Source organism: Phyllostomus discolor, chromosome 6, assembly GCF_004126475.2.
Source record: "Phyllostomus discolor isolate MPI-MPIP mPhyDis1 chromosome 6, mPhyDis1.pri.v3, whole genome shotgun sequence".
Lineage (NCBI taxonomy): Eukaryota > Metazoa > Chordata > Mammalia > Chiroptera > Phyllostomidae > Phyllostomus > Phyllostomus discolor.
The window spans coordinates 39,510,754-39,529,683 of record NC_040908.2 but is presented as its reverse complement, the minus strand read 5'-3'; positions in this window follow the sequence as shown (position 1 = coordinate 39,529,683).

The following is an 18,930-nucleotide window of genomic DNA, read 5'->3' as shown; positions in this document are numbered from 1 at the left end:
AATAAGTGGGGGTGGGGGAGGAAAAGCACATACAGAAATATATTCACATGAAGTGGAAAGGGGCAATATGAGAGAAAGGGGTGGGGTGGGACAGAGAGGCAGAGAGGAGAGAGAGGGCAGCAACAGGCAGGCTGACTAGTTATAAAAAATGCCTTCAGAGCCAAGACAGAGTAGAGGGATTAACTAGGGTTCACACCAACACACATGAACTAATCTTTAGGACATATTATTATACCACTACATAACATATTTAAGTTGGAAGCTGGTAATAATAAAAAGAGTTCCGGTTTAAGGGTCAACCAGTTGTGTGACCCTGGCAAGTTAATTGACCTCTTTGAGCCAGTTTCCTCACTTAGAAAACAAAAGGGTTAGGTGACAAGATTTCTCTAAGGCCTTTCTGCAGCTTGAAAATGGTGTTATTCTAGAGATTTATACAAATTACACATCAGTGAAACATTACAATGGCTTCTAAGCAGTATCTTCTGAATTTATAAATTTATCCATTCAACCAATATCGAATAAAGGTCTACTAGCATTTCAGCTCAACAGAGGGACAAAGTTTCTCAGCTGTGCTCACTACTGCTTGGCTTTTACACTTATTCGAACTCAATCAAAACACAGTCCACAGCTGGCTAAGGATAGATTCTGTCGCAGGAAGGAGGCAGGGTAGTTTCGGGATTTAATGCCAAGCCTGCTTCAGGCCACAGACATTCCACTTTATTAACATCTTACTGTTAGTTAAAAGAACCAATGTTGATACATTATTATTAACTGAAGTCTACCCTTTATTCAGAGTTTCTTGCCTTTAACATTGTATCCTTTTTCTGTTCCCAGATCTCATCCAGGAGACCACCACACATTTGGCAGTCATGTCTCCATTTGTCTGTGAGAGGTTCTCAGACCTTTCTTGTTTTGGATGAACTTGACAGCTTTGAGGAGTACTGGTCAGGTATATTGGGGAATGCCCCTCACTTAGATTTCTTTTTCTTCATAATTAAACTAGGGTTATGGTTTCTGGGGGAAAACACACACACATATACCCGCCCCCCCCTCCCCCCACAGAAGTAAATTGCAATTTTTATCCTATCACATCATGTTAAAGGTGTATACTATCAAAATGGTTTATCACTGTTGATGTTGACCTTGATCCCTGGATGAAGTAATATTTGTTTGGCTTCCCCACTGTAAAGTTATTCCCCACCCCTTTCCATATTGTACTCTTTGGAAGGAAGTTACTCTGTGACACCTACACATAAGGAATGGGAAACTGTGCTCTACCTGCTCGAGGCAGGCATGCATATGTTATTTGGAATTCTTTTGCATAGAAGATTTTAAGTTATAATTTAGTACTATTTATTTTATTGCTCAATTGTTCCAGCTTTGGCCACTGGGAGCATTTCAGTTGTTTCCTAAATTCCTTTGACATACCCTGAGCACTATAAGATTTATTCCTGAGTACTTCCTTATTTTTTGATACTGTATAATGCTCCAGGCTCATATTATATATTTCCTGCCTCGTTCATAGAATTGAGCTTTTCTCCAGTGATGTCTCTTTCCTTTCTTTGAAGAATGGTATTGGGAACAAAGATCTGGATGACTGGGGTGCTCATTGCTACTGTGGTGTTGTTGAGTCTAGGCTCTCTCAGTGGGCAGAGTAAGGGAATATGTGTATATACTAATCCACATATATGCACATATCTATAAATATTTCTAAATGTAACCACCTATATCTGTGTGAAGCTGAACATAACTTCATATTGATGTTTACAGCTCTAATCTATTGCTATATTGATCATTCTAGATTTCTTTCTTTGCTTATCTGTGAACTCTTATTCCAGATATACAGAGTTCAGCAGAAGTAATGCCTGCTTGAGTATGGTTGGTGGGGTAATAATATGGGTGTAATAGTTTAGTTTTAATTTGAACATTTCACCTAAAATGTCATGTGGTGTGCTTGAGTGTGATGTTGTTACAGAGTTACAATTGCATGCTTATGATTTTGTAATAAAAGATTTTGTGATAAAAAAGGGGCATTATTTGTACAGATCCTGTATATACATGTTGATATATGTCTCCATATACATATATCTATATATATCTCCAAGTCTGGAGATACATGTAAGTATAGGTATAGATATAGGTATAGATAATAGATATCTCAGAATTATTAACCTACATCCCTGTGGGAAACAACTTTATTGATAGGAATACAGTGCTAATACATACAGTTGCTTTTTGCTTTTAGTCTTAAAAACTCCACTAACTTCCAAAGTTATGTGGGTTAGCACCTTTTACTTCCAACATTGTCAGTGATATTGTTTCATGCACATGTAACACGGTTAGGTTCCTTTGTAATAATCTGTATTCTATCCTTGTGATTCCTGCCTGCCCCCACCCAGACCTCCTAAATGATTTTCAAAATTGTACATATATTAACAAATGCACAATGTCATGCACCCACCATTGTAGTACTGCACAGAAAAGATTCATAGCCCTAAAAAATGCCCTGTGCTTCAACTATTTAGCTCTCTTCTCTTCCCTTGAACTCCTGGCAACCACTGATTTTTTTACTGTCTCTATAGATTTACCTTTTCCAGAATGTCATATAATTCGAATCATACAACATGCAGCCTTCTCAGACTGGCTTCTTATACTTAGCAATATGCACCTAAGGTTGATTCACATTTTTTGTGTGTCTTGATAGCTCATTCCTTTTTATTGTTGAATAATAGTCCATTGTATGAGTATACCATAACTTAGCCATCTTGGACATGAGGATATCTTCGTTGCTTCCAGTTTGGGGCATTATGAATAAAGCTGTTATAAACATTTGGACAGGTTTTGGTGTGGGCTTAAGTTTTCAAGTCAGTTCAAAAATATCTAGGAGCATGATTGCTGGATTGTATGATAAGACTATGTTTAGCTTTGTAAGAAAAAGTCAAATTGTCTTCTAAAGTGACCGCATCATTTTGCATTACCATTAACCATGCATGAGAGTTCCTTGCCAGCATTGGTATTCTCAGGGTTTTGTTTTTTGTTTTTTAATTTTAACAATTATAGTAGATTTTTAGTGGCATCTCATTCTTGTTTTAAGGTGTAGTTTCCTAATAATGTATGATGTGGAACATCTTTTCACAAGCTCATTTGCCATCTGTATATCTTCTTTGGTAAGGTGTCAGTTCAGATCTTTTGCCCATTTTAAAATAGATTGTTGTTGGATCAAAAAACTATGGTACATTTACATAATGGAATTCTATGCAGCAGAAAGAAAGAAGGAGCTCCTATGCTTCACAACAGCATAGATGGAACTAGAAAGCATTATGCTAAGTGAAATAAGCCAGGCAGTAAAAGACAAATACCATATGATCTCACCTTTAACAGAAACCTAAACAATGAAACAAAGAAACAAGCAAAATATAGTCAAAGACACTGAAATAGAGGACAGGCTGACAGTGACCAGAGGGGAGAGAAGAGGGAATTTCAGGGGAGAATGGGAAGGGTTTACAGGAACAAATATAAAGGACACATGGACAAAAACTAGGGGGGCGTGGAAATGGGAGGGAGGTGGGGAAAGATGGGTGGGTGGACTGGAATGGGAGTAAAAGGCAGAAAACTGTACTTGAACAATGATTAAAATAAAAAATAAAAGAAATAGATTGTTGTTTTCTTATTGCCGAGTTTTCAGTTTTTATACATTTTGGATACCAGCCCTTTATCAGATATACATTGTGCAAATATTTTCTCCCAGTCTATAGCTTGTGTACTCATTCTCTTAAGAGTGTCTTTCACAGTGTAGACATTTTAAATTTTAATGAAGTCCAACTTTCTTTTCATGGGCTTTTGGTTTTCTGTGTGAAAACTCATTGCCAAATCTTAGATCACACAGATTTTCTTCTAGAAGTTTCATAGTTTTGAGTTTTCTGTTTAGGTCTGTGATCCGTTTGAATTACTTTCTGTGAAGTGCATTAGGTCTGTGTCTGGATTCAATTTCTTTGGTATATGAACATTCAGCAGTTCCACTGCCATTTGTTGAAGACTGTACTTTCTCTATTGAATTGCCTTTGCTCTGATGAGAAGTTTGCTGTCGCTCTTACCTCTTACCAGGTTTCCTTTATAGGTAAGCTGTTTCTTTATTTTTTAAAAGACTTTTTCTCTTTTGTCTTGGTTTTTGTCAGTTTGAATATGATGTGTCTAGGTGAGAGTTTTGTTGGAATTTATCCTGCTTGGTGTTTGCTGAGGTTCCTGGATCTGCAGTTTAGTGGTTCATTTTGTTAAATCTTTAGCCACTGTTACTTTACTACATCATTACTTCTGAGCTATTCTGTCTTCTCCTTCTGACATTCCAATTATTTTTATGTTACACTTTTTAAAATTGTCCCACAGTTTTTGGAGGTTCTGTTTTTATCATTCTTTATTCCCTTTGTATTTTGATCTGGGAAGTTTATATTGGCATATCTTTAAACTCACTGGTTCTTTCCTTAGCAAAGCCTAGTCTAGTGATAAGCTCATCAAAGGCATTCTTTATTTCTGTTCTGTGTTTTTGATTTGTAGTATTTATTTTTATTCTTCCTTGGAGTTTCCATCTCTTTGTTTACCTTACCCGTCTGTTTGTGCATGTTGTTTACTTTTCCCATCGGAGCCCTTAAAATATTAATTATAGTCATTTAAATTCTCTGCCTGATAATTCTACAACCTGTGTCATATCTGAGTTTGGTTCTTGCTTTATCTCTTCAGACTGTTTTCTTTCCTTTTATTTTTTAGCATAGCTTATAATTTTTTGTTGAAAGTTGGACATAATATATTGGGTAATAAGAACTTGAGTAAAAGGTCTTTAGTGTGAAATTTAAGTTAGTAATTGAGTTTGGAGGTGGGCTGTGTTCAATGTGTGCCAGGAGTGTTACTTTAGGTGCCAGGAATTTCAGATTCCCCTGGTGTCCTTTTATTTGTCTCTGTCTTCTTTGGTTTTCCTTAGGAATTCCTCCTTAAGTAGAGTCTGCACTTTGCAAGCCTTTCAACAATAATCCACTGTTATTATATTGGGCCCTATTTGTGTGGTGGCAAGGTGTCAGGGAGGGAAGGTGTTATATAATCTTAAGATAGAAATGTTAGTCTCTTGGTGGACCTATGTCCTAGGCTGTGACCTCAACCAGTGTTTTTTAGTTTCTTCCCTTCTGTTCCTTCCGTGAGGCAGGAAGGCTAGTGAGTGCTGGCGTTGGGTAATTGACCTTTCCTTTCTATAGCATAAAGCCCTATATGGGATAAGGCAATGACTTTTTCATAGAGAATAAGACTTTGTTACAGAGAATGTTCTCTACATGCTGATGTGTTTCAAGTGGTTATTTCCCCCTCCTCCTCTCATAGCCATAAAGACATCCCTCTTGGCTTACTGTGAGAACCTGCTGGGATTCCTAGAACTAAAATTCACAAAAGCCTGAGGGCCTCACTAAGCCTGTGGCCCCTGGGGGTTTCTTAGTCTCCTGGTGGTCCACATTCAGCCTCCAGCAATTTGTCAAAATTACCATTTCAGTGTTTCTTCCCATTTGTGGCTCTGGGGGTTTCTACTCCAGGTGAGCAGGTCTTAGCTACGACTCTCTGTGTTCACCTGTGAAGGTCTGGGTTTGAGAGTTTCAAATATATAAAAAAATACAATTACAAAGTAACTTTTTGTTAGAAATTTTAATAAAAATTTTAATGGCTGTAAATACATTTTGTTTTGGTAAGCCAAGGTGATAATGTAGCCAAAAAACTCAGTGAGAAAAGTCTAAACATTCATAAGATTAACACATGTTAATGGAAACTGTGTCCTCTAAAAAGTAATCAGTTGGTTAAGTCCAATGTGTATTGTGAAAACTGAATACAATAGTAGAACTGCCTTTGTCTATAAAATGTAATTGCTACCTGTAATCTTTTGTCAAATGAGGCAGGACACACTTAAATAAATAATAAAGTAAGTTAGAATGCTAAGTGGTATTGAATCATATATTGTTAAATGCTTAAAGGATTGGTGTATTGATTTATTATATAAAAGTCATAACTACACTTGTATCCTGTTGGCTAGAGAAAGTCAGTGCCATTTCCAAACATGCTTCATGTAGTCTTCGAACAGCTCTCACTCCCAGTTACTGTCTCTGATGAAGTCCCTTCACACAGCCATGGAGGAAGGAAACCCTTGGGAGATAAAGGGGCACATTAGCATGTAAAGGCTGGCGGCTGCCCATCTGCAGATGAAAGGTCACCAAGAGATATTTGCCACGATGAACAGCAAGTTGTGACCACTCTTCAGATCTGTACCTGTCAGACAGAGGCTGACACCTGTGACAGGTACATTCTGATTTCCACATGCCTTGTGCAAAATCAGACGTGCTCACAACAGCATGGCAGCCAAATGTCAAGTGCTTCCCCTCTCAGCATGGAGACAGTCAGAAACCCTGGCAGGAAGAGGCACTCAGATTCACCTCTAGAAGTGCACCCCACGCAGGAACACCAAACCAGGAGGTGGTTCTGTTCTGCCTTGTCCAATGACAGGTGTGAGCAGTCATGCATGCTGACACTGCTTGTCCCAGGGCTTCCCATTCTGGCACCTTCTTGACCTGGCCTCGGTTAGTGCAGAGGCTGACGCTGAGGCTGCTGCAGGGACAGTGAGGGTGTCTCTTTTCCCCTTGGTGTTCCAGGTGAGGTTTACTGAGAGGAAGGACGGTGCATCATTTCAGAGCAGGAAATGAAGGTTGTGTGCAGGTTTTGAGTGGGGCCTGCAAACTGAGGCTTGAAATCTTCTGACAAACTAGATTATTCCTTGGAGTTCGGGAGCTCTCATGAGGGAGTAAATGTTGGGAAAAAATTAAATTTCTAGAACTTTTTAAACCAGAATCTAGGTCTTGGTGGGCACTATTGTTTTAGGTGGAAACTTCAGATGGATTCCCAACTAGTAGGCTTTTCCAGGAACTGAGCCACTCCTAAAGGGAGGAAATGTACTTTCACCCCCTTGAACATGACTCTGTGCCTTTAGGGATACTCCCCAGATCACCTTGGGCATGAAACTATGGGGCTGATGTCTAACTTCCAAAAGGCCGATGTTTCTCGCCTGGGGTAAGATTGCAGGGATCCATGCACAGTGTCTTGTGACCTTTCTTGTGAGTAATGGTAGGTATGAGATGTCTCCTAGAAGAGCCTGTGGTCTGATACTTCTGAAACCGAGGTGCTCACTGCTCTCTTAGCAGAGAAACGGGCAGTGTGCTTTGGAGACAGGATTGCCCCGACTCACTGAAGAACTAACTGCTTCTCTTGAAATGTTCTGTAGGATAAGAGCTGATATACAAAATAGCCCTTAGTCTATTATTGTAAGAATGTTGGAAATAGTGTTTATTTCATCTGTGTTTTTTTTTTAAATTTGTAGGCATAACAAATTTCATAAGTTAATTTTTCTTCCTTTCTTCCTCTCTTTCCCTCCCTTCACTTCCCCTTCCTCCCGCCCTTCCTCCCCATAACTCCTCCTTTCCTCATACTCTCTACCCCTCCCTTCCTCTCTGTTTTAGGTCAATGCTAGAAAGCTCAGAACCCCAGATCTGTGGCCTACCAGACATAAAAGCATGTCTCATTAGGACATCATTTTTCTTGGCTTCATTTTTGACCCCGTTCATTATCTGTGGAGTTGTACAGAGGCTGGATAGCCAACTTCTGTTCTTTCTGGAGGAGGGCCCATACGAACACCCAAATTAGCAAATGAGCTTTCTCACTTAGACATTGAGCCTGGGACATAGGCTTTTGGTAATTAGCTCTGGAAACTAGGCTAGAGCAGAATATAAATTTGGTGGACTCCAGTGAAAAGCCAAAGGGCCTGATTTATGGCAATGGAAGAAGCTAGGCCTGGAGAGAATCTGACCCACTGACTTGGAAATGCTCGTTGTTCTGTTACATGCTTGAAAGAGCATGGACTTTGATGTAAGAAAGACTTCGTGGTTTCTGGTACTGCTACTTATTAAGTGAACCTCAGAAGGCCACTGAATATCACTGGGGCCTCAGTTTCCTCATCAGTAAAATGGAAATAGTATTATGTCCAGTGTTGTTACAGGAATTAAATCCAAGAGTCTCTGTAGCACCCACCATGTTGATTCCTCATTCCCCGTTCTCTTGCATGAGGCTAGGATCAATGTGTTTGGAATTGCCCTGCTTTTACAAATCTCTGGAAAGATGTGGACGTTCATGCCTTCCTTTCAAACAATCCTGGCACCCTGGGGACTTATCCGGAAATTCAGCTCATGTTCGGGCCTGTTTAAGGGGCTTTTACTTTCATCTTCAGGGGCCAAATGCCAGTGGCTGCTTTTAATGAAACCAAATCCTTCCTAGTTCTGTGTGATTTGGGGATTTGCTTCCCCAGCCTGGGCAGCAGTCGGATACATTCCGTTTTCTTTATTTTCCGAGTGACCCCAGAGCATGCTATGATTCTAAAACTGACCTACTGGGAGAAACAAAATAAACTCTTCCATTTCATCTTCTCTTTTTCTGAATGTATTTGGAATGATCTGACTTTGTACACTACCATCAAGCTTGCAGGCTCCAGAGTGATAACAACCAACTTAAGTACATTTATCAGTTCCAGAGTCTGGACAGCTCTGCCGTGTGCTCTGCACAAACTGATACCTGCTTCAGCCATTGGTGGCTCAGGACCCAAACATGGACCAAATAAGTAAAATCACAGGAAAAAAACAAAAACATTGTCTATTAGCTCCTAGAGTGTATGTATCCCATTTCTATGCCTCATAAATAAATTATCTTTTCTCCTCAGAAACTGGGTATCAGGATAGCACAGTAAGTCCTTAATTTGATGCTTCCCTATGGAATGATTTTGGGGAGAAGGCAGCTTTATAATGAGAAAACAGTGAGGTTTGTATGTTGGTTTGAGTTTGGATGCATCTTTTTTCTCTCTGCTTTTCTCTCTAGGTCTCTGCAGTTGGAAGGTCTGCACCTGACCTCATGGGAGAGACCTGCCATCTGTGATCACCCCCATGCACACCCTGGGCATTTCAGTTGGACCACAAGTAACTTGGGCCCCACTTTATCCTGCTAAGCCTGGGGCCAGGGTATCTCCTGCTTGTGGTATTTCCTTCTACAAGGCCACTGTCTGGTCACAGACCTTGTTGGCAGTGGGTCCATGGCCCAGACTCTAGCCTGCATTTGACTTCTCTCCTTACTAGCTGGGTGACTTTGGGAAAATTGTTCAAAGGCTTGGTGGTGCAGTTTTCTTGCTATACATGGGGGTAGTGAAAACATTGGCTTCAAAGGGTTGTTCTAAGGATTGAGTGAAGTAAGGCAGGCTTAGCACTTTGCTTAGTGGCATTTTTCAAGCACTCAGTATTGTTAAGTCTGTCTGGCTGTGACCATTCAGTAGATAGACTATTTTTCTCAGGAGCTGTGGACATTAAAATGGACTCATCCAAGAGCTTCAAAATTAGCAGAACCTTGGGAAATATTCTGACCTACTGGGAGAAACAAAATAAACTCTTCCATTTTATCTTCTCTTTTTCTGAATGTATTTGGAATGATCTGACTTTTCATGCTCCCCAAAGGTATGGGAGGAAGTGGGTGGATAAAGGTGTCATCCTAAGGACAGGGGTCTTTGCTTTGTCTGTATCTTCCTTGTACTAATGTAATTAGTCAATCCTGGTGTCCTGGGTTTAATTATGGCTGCTTCTCTTGGCCAGAAATTTTCTTCCAACCTATACTACATACCAATGCTGTACTAATCTTCCGAAATCCTGCTTTAACTTTGCTATTTTCTCTTTCTTCAAACCTTCCACTATTCTATTAGGTTCTCTGCCCTCTTTTTTTTTTAACCTCCTTTCCACTTTCATTGCTCTCCTGCAGCCAACTGATCAACCTTGTTCATCTCTACTTCTGTGCTTTGCTCTTACTAATACTCTCACCTGGAGGGCCTGGCTTATGGATCTAAGTTGTACACATTAAGTGCCACCTCTTCTAGGAAGCCTTCCCTGGCCACTCCAGCTCATTGTTCCCTTTGCTTCCCTTGAGCCACCATACTCACTAACAATCATGCATTTGGTGCTATCTGGGCTCATTCAAATTCATGAGCCCAAATCACAGATGCACCCTCTGCAATGTATAGTCATCCTACTGCACCTTCCCTCTCCACTCAAACCTCCTTCACCTCCTTTTACTTCCTCCTAACCTTTTTTCCACTGGCAACTTAGTCTTATAATTCCCAGAAAAGATAGAAGAAATTAGTTGCATACTTCTTCTACTCTACCTGCTTACCTGCACATTTAGCTGTATTCCACTTTCCCTCATTTGGGGCCATGAGTCCCTGCTTCTAACAAAGGCCAGCCCTTTCCCCTGTGCTCCAGATCTCATCTCTGTGGCTTTCTCAAGAATTGCATCATTGGTTTCTCCCTATTCAGGGGATCATTCTGATCAACATGCAAATATACTCTTGAAACTTACCTCTTAAAACAGTATATGCCTGTTGAAGCTACTTCTTCCTCTAATTTCTTTGCTCTCTTTTTCAGCAAATCAAGAAAAAAACGTGTCTGTAAATACTGTTTATACTTCCTCACTGTACCTTTTCCCTTCCACCCACCTCAGTTGGCCTCTAGCCACACTGTTAAACCCAAATCACTCTTTTCAACTTTACTGCTGATCTCCATATTTGCATGTCTGTCATCCTCTTACTCAGTTTCTTATAAATATTCCACACAGTTGACTATGCCATGCCCTCTCTTTTGAACATTATCTTTTCTTGGCTTCTATGACACCTCATTCTCTTGAGTTTTCCCTCCTGTTTATTGTCCACATCTTCCTAAATTCTCTGCTGGCTGTGCCTTTTCTGATGGGAATGTTAGAATGCACCAGGGTTGCTTCTCTTCTCCCTCTATACTTTCTCCCTGGGTGATTCCATCTAGGCAGATGGCTTAACTGAAAATATATATGCTGATCACTTCAAACTTTGTAGCTTTAATTCTATATTCTACCTTTAATTCTGGGCTCTTCTCTCTGACAACCAACTTGGCATCTCCATTTGGCTAATAGGCACCTCAAACCTAACTAATGGCCAGCTCTACCTCCCAGACAGATCTGATTCAGCCCACTTCTCTTCATCGTCACTGCTACTACCTGGTCTGTACTGTTACCATCTCTCTCTTGTGCTACAGCAGTGGCCTCCTAACTGAATTTCTGCTTCCATCTTTGTACACCATTGTCCATTCTCCACACAACAACCAGAGTGATATTTTAAAAGTGTAAATCAGATCCTATGTCTCCAGGTCACAACCCTCCAACATCTTCCCACTGGACTCTTGTTTCAGGCCCAGGGAGGTGTGGTTTCTATATGCTCCAGCCTCCTCACATGCCCTCCTTCCTCTGCATATCCTTCTACTGCTCCTGGGTCTGGCTTGTTGCTCCTTTAAGCTTGTTGCCCCTAACTGTGCCCTGCTGTGAGGCCTTTGCACATGCTGTATCTTCTTCTGGGAGCGCTTTTCCTTTAGATCTGTATACAGATTGCTTTTATGTCATTGTTTTCAACTTATTTGTCCCCTCTGTTGAGAAGGGAGGTCATTTTTTGTGCCACCCTATTTTGATTTGCATCATAACATGTGTCACTCCCTTGTACTTTCTTACTTATTACTTTGTTTGCTTATTTACTGTCCTTCTCCCCCACCAGAAAGAAAGTACTCTGAGAAGAGAGATCTCCATCTTGTTCATCACTATTTCCCCACTACCAAACACGTAGAAGGTGCTCAATACATATTTCTGAATGAATAATTAGTGGCTATGTATTATTCTGTATTTCTGGTTTTGCCAATACTTACGGCTTAGAATGAAGGAAATAATTGCCCTTCGACAGCTGAGCTTTTGACATGGGTCAGGGCAGATTAGTTCTCAGGCCAAAACTTGACTATGAGTGACTAAATGTTTTACTATACCCAAAGCAAGAAGTCATCAGTGAAAAAGGGCATGGGCCAGCCCTCGAAAACCTAGAAAAAGGAAAGTCCTAGAAGCAAGTGCTGGCATTGCTGCTGTAAGGACTAATCAGGAGCCTTTGTCACTGGAATATGTGTGTTCCAGTGACATTGGTAAAACCATTTCTTCAGTGAGAGTAGTCAGAGAAATGAGGTTAAATATTCAGTTAATCACTCTCCCCTTCTCAGAGTCCATGTACAATACAGCACCTTGTGATTAGTTTTAGCTTCTTCTGTAGGCTTATCAAATGAGTAGGATGTGCTGGTCTCAAGTACTGTAAGTATGCAGTCCTTGGAATAGTTATTGTTTAATGTGAATTACTAAAATTGCATCCCCCTTAGTACATCAACCTGGTGAGCTTGGTATAATGTGGGTGTTCCTCTGCGTGATAGATTTGTTTTTTAGGTACTTACAAAATCTGGTCTCTAAGCCTTTGTGACTGGGTCTTGGTACACTCATTGGGAACAAAGGAATTTGAACCCTACTGTGTGCTAGGTTCTTTCCTAGGCTCTGGGATAAAAATAAACCCTGATAAGGTTTTGCTGCAGTCTAATGGGAAAGACAAACTGCAAAGTAAACAAGTAAATTAACAAGGCAATTTCAGATAGTGATAAATGCTATGAATAATGTAAATTTGGTAATGTGATTGGGTTGTGGGATGTACAACAATATTAGGTTCTAGAGTCACAGATGGCCTCTTTGAGGAGGTGAGTTTGGACTGCACATTGAGTGGGAACCATGGAAAGATCACAGGGATGAGTCCTACATCACCCTGGATTTGGGTTGAAGATTGGATGGAATGGACTATATGGTTCATACCCATAATACAGAATTGGGATACTGTCGGCTGTGGACTGAATTGTGTCCCCTGTCCTCCATCCCACATTTACATGTTCAAGCCCTAACCTTTAGACTCAGAATGTGACTTATTTAGAAATGCGGTCTTTAGAGAGCTAGCTAAGTTAAAAGGAGGTCATTAGGGTGTGCTTTAATCTTATATGGCTGTTGTCCTTATGAGAAGTGGAGATCAGGACACAGACATGCACAGAGGGAAGGACATATGAAGGCAGAGGGAGAAGACAGCCATCTACAAGCCAAGGAGAGAGATCTCAGAGGAAATCAACTCTGCCAAAATCTTAGTCTTAGACATCTAGCCTCCAGAATTGCGAGGAAATAAATTTCTATTATTTAAGCCACAAAGTCTATGATATTTTGTTATGGCGTCCCTAGAAAACTAACATTATCAAAAGATAATTTCTCTTATTATCAAAAGAGAAAAGTATTTGAAATTGGGACAGTCTCAAAGAATCCAAACCAAGTGGTCACCAGGCAGTGAAGCTAGTCCCTTCGAAGACTCATCTCTAGGCCCTGAGCTAAAGCAGCAACGTTGATTACTATTGCAACCTTTCATTTCCTTTGGGACCACTGGATCCACTCTTGCTGACATGAAGCATTTGTAAAGCAGCAACCACCTTTGCTCATCAGCATCCTTCTCAGGATTTGAACCACTGACCTTACCATTACGAATGAGTAAGATTATAGACAAGTGTTCTTACTTACATGCCCAGACTGTCCATGTACAATTAACTGTGAGTTATAATAATGATGATGATGATACAAAGTGCTCAAGGGCCTTTGGAATTTAAGGCCTATAAAAATATAACTTATTATTATTGTTATTACTATAATCAGGTACAGATACCTGGATAAAAAGGCCATTTCTCACTGGTATAATAAAACATGATTATAAAAGTACCTAAAAGTCTTTATTTTTTCCCCCTTTAGAAATGTGACTATTGAGTCCTTATCATAGAAACTAAAGTACCTTAAATATTCTGTCTAGCAGCTACATATACATGCATACTATCCTTTTTACTGTGCATGTTCTCACTGGCTCCTTTTAAATGGCTTATGAGGACTGAGCCTATGGCACTTTGTCTTGGAGACAAGACATTGGAAACATCTGTTTTGGAAGAAGGAAATCATCTATAAACTATAATCAGCCTATAATGGCACAGTTACCTACAATGAGCAAGTTTCGAAAGTGGAGTTCGAGCCATGCATGCTGTACCTGGAGAGCATGTTCAATGAATAAGGAGAATTTTATTAGCCAAAAATGTAGTAAAATTTTAAGCTAATTTGAAGGGCGTGTATAACAGGTGGGGCAGATGTTCTAAGTGGTCATGAATTATTTGAAAGCTCTCTCCATAGAAACGAGAGAAGACCTAATGCCATGGGACTTTTTTTTCTTCCTTCCATTTCTTCTTTTTCTTTCAGCCATTTTAATTGATTTTCAGAGGGTTTTAAAAGAATTTAGAAGTAAAATCTCCCAATGAGCAGCATTAAATCTGTTCCCTCCCAGGGTGGGGAAACTGAGGTAAGTGGGCTGCCTAACTCACAGTGTAACACACTGTCCTTCGCTCCTTTCCCCCTCCTCTTCTCTCTCTTTTTAGCCCTATCAGACTTTGCTCACAAGTGAAAGAAGAAACAGGGAAGCAGATTGCAGAGGAATATTTGGAACTGAAAGCAGATTCTGAGGAAGCATTGGTAATTCTGAAAAATCTTAATTAATGTTTCACTGGTGATTTCAGTACCTGGGGGCTTATGAAGAAAGTGAAGCCAGAAACAGGAGTTCATTTCTCAAGCTCTGAGAGCTGTAGAGATAGTCTGGTTGGAGACAGGCGACTCAGTCAAATACCCACAGGAAGAGAGCAGAATTGGTGAGGGCTCTTAGTCCATCAAACTGACCAGGATACGTGGAAGTCTATTTGTTGCCATATCTCCTTTCATTTCTCTGGTCTTCAAGTTCTCGTCCATAAGATAGGCCTAACATGAACTGTATATCTGTACAGTTAAATCAAACACAAAACAAACTTGCACCGTGTCCTCAAAATATTCCCCCAAAGTGAACCTAAATATCTGGACACTAAATAAATTAACTGGTTGAAAGAACAAATTTTTGGTTGGTCATTTAACATCATAGAGAACCTAGGAAACCAAGTATTTGACTGAAGTTATATATTTTTCCTCATTGACCACAAACTGATTGGTAGATAGAGATAAAAGTTTTAGCTCCCAGTACCTCCATCAACTGGCCCCACCCTCCCTCTCTATCTTAGTTTCTCACCACTCCCTAATATTCACTTTTGACTAGAGTTAGGCTGGTGTTTTTTCCCCATGCCCTTTTTATTCCCCTTTCTGTGCTCTTGTTCATGTTGTTTACTTTTCCTGAGATGAGTACAATGCCTCTAACAGTGTCCCCACTCATTCATTCATTCATTCATTCATGCACTCACTCATTCTTTCATTTATATCTTGACTACCAGGTGGTGGTATGTCAGATGTTGTGCAGTTTTCTTTGGGGAAGGGAGTGGGGGATAAAGAAGACCTAGGCAAGATCACTTCCTTCTTGACCTCTATGACTTTTTCCATCTAGAAGGGGCTGGATGAGAGATGGAAAGACACTCATTCAACACCAAAATAAGTCGGTAAATGCTGTGATGATGTATCTCATTGTCAATCATTTTCTGGGACCTACCCATTATTTCTCTCCTCTTCTGGTTCTGTCATGACCACTGGACAGGCCTTGTCTTCTGGGTGCTCCCCCTCCATAGATGACCTTGCCCACAAGGCCACAGGATGACCTTGCCTCCTTTGCCCACAAGTGCTGCTTACTGTAGCTCCTGAGGTACAAATGCCACTCAATGCAGAGTGGTAGAGGAACCCAAGGCAGTTATCTCCAATATCTTACAGAGGTTTTGAAGGGAATAGAGCTTTTGGGTTTTACTTATAGCCATCTCTTACCCTGGGAACCAACGTTGTATACCTAGTTGGTTCTTAGAAAAGACTCACTAAGCAGGGAAGGTAGATGGTGGCACAAAAAGCGGCCTGGAATACTGGAAAATGCAAGTATTTTGGAGTCATCTGGGGCTGACTATGGATCACATTGCTGTGCTGGCTATTAGGTGTGTGATCTTGGATTAATTAATTGTCTCTTTCAATGGCCCTACCTAGGAAGTGGGCATAGTAATGTCTAACACATAGAACAAATGAGAAAATTTAATAGGATAATATATGAGCAGTGTTGGGAACATAGTATGCACTAGGCTACCTAAAACTAACAAAGAATGAACAGAAACAGAATCCAAAAATCCCACAATGAGCCATAGAAATAAGAACAGCAATGCTATATTCCCCTTCCTCAAAAAAGTTGCCTGTGTCTGTAAAACAAACTTAGAGGGTTTTGATTTATTCAGAACTCAATCTTGTTTCCATATGTTGCACAGGGAAATTCTTTCTTCCACTTTTATACTCCATATGAGAGTAATCCCATCAGACTCCACCAAGCCCTGGGTCCAAATCAGTGAGCATTTGGCCCATCCCAGTCAAAGCACATTCTTCTACTCCTTTTGTGAATGCTGACCTGGAGGTAAGACGGACAACAAGCACCTCCAGTTTTCCCTGGAGAAGACATTCCTGGTTCGCTCAGGCCACACCAGTTGTTCCTGTCTCAGGTCTCTTCTTTGAACAATAACAATCAGATCTTTTCCCTGAACCCACATTTGTGGGGTGGGAAGGTGAGGCCTGTGTAGACTTTGTAGGAACCACTCCAGGAGCCTTGATAGTTCCCCAGGAGCTTAGTTGGTGTCAGATTTTGCAACTTTTCTGTCCTGAATTCTAAGGTTTGAAATGGAATTGAAGGGACCTGAATTATAATACAACTCAGATCTGGAATCTGGGATTCTGAGGTTGGGACTTCCTTGTCCACTTAGGGACTTTTCTCCGCCAGTCCTTCTTTCTGTCATTGCTTATACCCTCAAGACTGTGGCTCCAGCTGTCCCAGAGTGCCTGTCCTCACTGAAGTTCCAGCACAAACTCGTTCAGGATGAAGAGTTCATGATTTCATGTTTTATCCCTCCCAGTGGGTATTGCAGCCACCTTAATTTTCCTTCAACAAATATTTGTCAAACCTCTATGTTACTTAAGCTAGATGCTGAAGATACAATGATAACAACAAGGTAGAAGGTTCTGACACTGTTGTTTGAGAGTCCAGTGAGAAAAAAGTCATATGTAAGTAATAAATTTCAAAGCTATGTAAAAAGTGTATGTGGGTACATGTGTGCATGCTTTTGTGTGCCCTAAAAGAAAACATTAATTTTTCCCAAAGGACTTTTAGATGACCCAGGGAGAAGTTCCAATGCGTGACAACTAGCACGGACTCTTCATGGGCGGAAACCCGGGTGCCCCAGGCAGTGGCTGGGCTGCCTCTTGCTCCCTGTGTGGGATGCTGGGCATGTTGGCAAACCCATTGTTTCTCTATTGTAAACTGAGCTCATAAAAGCCAGTGCCTGCCTGCCCCTCCCTCACTGTGTGGGTGGAGAAAGGTTCCTGGGGACACAAAGTCACCTCCCCAGGCAGGAAGGAGCCATCTGCTGCTGCACCCACATTAACTCTTTTGTCTCCTGCAGTGTTGTTGAGTCAGGCCATGGAAGAACACTGGCAGCCAGTCAGGACACCTGAGGTGTAGTGAGGCTCTGTGCCTGCTGTGGAAAGGTGTGGAACCTTTCAGAGCCTTAGTTTCCTGTCCTCGAGTTGGATAACACCTACCCTATCAGCTCTGCAAATAAACATGAAATTATAAATGTGAAAGCAATAGAAAAAAATAACACTAGTGCCCTATAATAAAGTTTTATTAATAATTAATCAAAAAGCATTTATTGAGTATCTATTATGTATTCAGAATTTGGCTAGATGCTAAACAGAGCCATTAGTCCAGTACATTTCTAATCAGGTATTTTCTCTATTGCATCTGGTGCACAAAATTGTCTACATGGCGTGCATACAGCAGAGAACACATTGCCTTGATGGGCAGAGATTGCTGTAGTTCTGTCACTGATTAGCTGTGTGATATTGGACAAATAGCTTCATTCTTTTGAGCCTCAGTTTCCCATTCTGTAAGATAAGGTTCTCTCTTGATCCCTCCTGGATCCTTTCTCCAACCTTTCAACTCTACCCTTTCTTCTGGCTGTAGTGTTAACATTGTGTTCAGCAAACCAAGGCACATTAAAATAGAAAAGACAGTAAGTAGTAATTTAATGTGCTGATTTTTGGGGGGAGAATTTAACCCAAAGGAATGAATGACCCAACCATTTCGGTGGGTGAATATCAGCTCTGTACAATGAGCCAATGGGAGAGTTGTTTGGGAGCAGGCATTCACAAGGCTGGCCTTCCTGCCATCTTCCCTTTGGTTGGGGCATCAAGCAGATGGATAGCCCCAGAGTGTCAACATAATATGGCTATTGTCTTATATGGTTGCTACTCAGCTCTGTTGGATGTTCCCAAGAGGAGGTCAGTATGAAAAATCTTCAAGGTCAAGCCTGAAAATAAGTTACATTTATTTTTATTTTATTTTTTATTAATTTTTTATCCTTACCCAAGGACATGCTTATTGATTTTAGAGCGAGGGGAGGTGGGGGAGGTGAGGGGGAAAGAGAGAAACATCTATGTGAGAAACATCGGTCTGACCAGAGACTGAACCTGTTGGTTCTGCTTTTGTGGAAAACTCTGTCTCCCATTGTCCTGAGAATAGCCAGTCCTATAAAATAATCGAGAGTCCCAATATGATAAAAGGTCACATCTCCCCATGTGAAGGCCCTTTGTGGGTTGTGTATTTGTGGTGGGGTGGGAGATGAGGGGAACTCCTAGATCCATCTCCCTGCTTTCTTGGTCATTTTCTCTGCCCTCTGGCTGGCTGCTGTAACTGACCTCTCCAGGTTTAGTGCTTGGGGAGGAAGGAGGGAACTGGGCAGAAAAAGTCATGGTAGGCAATACACTGTTGTAAGCCAACTTCAGGATCTCCAGGCCTGGCTGATGTTTTAGGTGTCCTTTCCCTTTCATGGGGATATCAGAGGCTGCCCACCCCGTGGCAAGCATGGTCCCTGACATTGGTGATGCCCCTCT